The sequence below is a fragment of the Notamacropus eugenii genome, chromosome 4, assembly GCF_028372415.1.
Source record: "Notamacropus eugenii isolate mMacEug1 chromosome 4, mMacEug1.pri_v2, whole genome shotgun sequence".
In the NCBI taxonomy this organism is placed as follows: Eukaryota; Metazoa; Chordata; class Mammalia; order Diprotodontia; family Macropodidae; genus Notamacropus; species Notamacropus eugenii.
In genome coordinates, this window is record NC_092875.1 from 78,743,642 (window position 1) to 78,746,060 (window position 2,419).

The window sequence follows — 2,419 nt, forward strand, 5'->3', positions numbered from 1 at the left end:
TGTATGTGAGTATATGCAATGCTATTTTTAGCTTGATTCGTAAGAACTTTTTTATTAACTGCCATGAAAAGTCACTTGCTGTGAAAGTGACCACGTCTGGGGCTTCACACTTCAGAACTGTTTTAAATGCCTCCTTCCTCCCTTCCCTGTTTTTTTTTTTTTTTTCAAAATCCTGGATGTGCTGACTTCCCTGTTGCATAGGGTCAAACACAGAAAACTAATTAAGGGCTTATATCGCATCCTTTGTTTTATACAACTTTGGGCATTTCATTCCCTAAATATAGCTTAGGGACATTACTTGTTTTAGCTTGGTTCCCTCTCTCCCCTGAAAGAAGAGCCTCAGTGTGGCAAATCCCTAAGGGGTTGTTCCCTGGAGTTTACTATCACTTAATTGCAGTGTTGTTCAAAGTTCTGATAATCTGCCAATCATAGTATTATTCAGCCTCATTTTAGAGATGGGGAAATCAAGGCCCAGAGAGGTGATAAGTTTTTCAAGGTAAGAGAGGAAATGACTAGTAGGCAAAGTGTACAAACTATGAGCTAAAAAGAGGATCTTGGAACTTAAGAGTAAGAAGGAATCAAACAACTCATTCAATAAATGTCTCTATTATGTCCAAGAATGGAACATAAAAGCAAGAAAGTCCCTGTGTCTGAGATTCCTGAATGGATTTGTTTAATAAATGCAAGGTAATCTGGGAAGGGAGAAATGACTTAACTGGAGGAACAAGGAAGATCTCTTGTAAAAGGTGGCACCTGAGTGGAAGAAAGGTGGAGATTTTAATCAGGAGAAGTGAGAAGGAAGTGTCTTATCTGAGTCTAGAGGGAAACAAAAAAGTCAAAAGCAGCCCCTGCTCTCAAGGAGCTCATCATCTAATGAGAGGATACATGCAAACAACTATGTACAAATAAAATTTTACAGGATAACTTGTAGGTAATCTTAGAGGGAAGGCATTTGCAGTAAGGGCAACTGAGAAAGGATTCTTGTAGAAGGGGGAATTCTAACTGGGACTTGAAGGAAGCCAGGAGAGAGAGAAAAGTAGCAAAACCATTCTAGGCATAAGGGACAGTCAATAAAAATGCACCACATCTGAAGAGGGAGTGTCTTGTGTAAGGAACCACCAGGAGGCTAATGTCTCTGGATCACATGGAGGAGAGTAGGGTGTAAGAAGACTGGAAAGATCAGAAGGGCCAGGCTATGAAGGACTTTTAAAGCCAAATGGAAGACTTGATATTTGATCTTGGAGGTAATAAGGGAGACACTGGAGTTGACTGCAAAGGGTTGGACCTATGCATTAGGAAGATCAGTTCCTAAGTAGAGGATGGATTGGAATGAGGAAGAGACTTGAAGCAAGGAGATCAATCAGCAGGCTATTGAAGCAAGCTGGTGTGAGGCAATGAGGGCCTGAACCAGAGGGATGAAATGTTCCATTGTGTGACCCTGGGCAACTCATTTAACCCTTTTGCCTCAGTTTTCTCATCTATAAAAAGAGCTAGAGAAGGAAATGGCAAACTCTGTCTCACTTAAATCCAATTATATGCAAATCAAAAGACATCATCCATAACATTTTACTATTTTTACCTAATCAAGGGCCTGTAGCAACAGGCAAGTAATGAAGCAGCAGGTGTGGATATCCTGGGAAATGTAGTCACAACCCTGCATCCAGGCAGCTCAGGTCATAGAATCATCTTCTCACTGGATTGGAGCAACAGTGGGATTCAGCAGCCCCCTGGCTGCAAAAAGCAGCCTTTTTGAAGGACTGAGCTGCTCACCTCCTGGCATAAGGAAAGCGCTAGAAAAGGTGCCCTAAAAATTGTTTGCTTCACTCAACCCTGGCCTTCTGACTGTAGCAGGGATTCCACCCTGCAGTGGAAACACACACAAGAAAAAAATGTACAAAAACTTTTGCAGATGATTCCACTCATCTTTGGTACATCCAAATGCTACCCCTGAGTGAAATAAGGCTAACAAATGAAGGCCAGCTTACCAAAGTCAGAGCTGGATACACGTTTTTCTGGAGTGGCTGTAGTGAAGGGGAGCCCAGTGAAGCTGGTGTAGGTTTTGCAATCAAAACTAGTCAACAAGCTTGGATGCCTACCAAAAAGTAGGCATAACAGTGTGATTGCCACTTGCAGTAAAGCACCATGCCACCATGATCAGTGCATATGCTCCTACCATGATGAACCCTGATGAAGTCAGAGAAATTTTATGAAGATCTAGAGACCCTCATCATCAATGTACCAAAAGAGGACAACCTTATAATTCTGTGTGACTTTAATGCAAGAGTAGGTACAGATTACCAGACATGGCAGTGAGTCCTTTGGAGGAATGAAGACTTCTTATCACCAACACTGTCTTCCACTTCCCTAAATGCAATACAATTTTGTGGATGCACCCTTGCAGCAAACATTGGCATTTAAT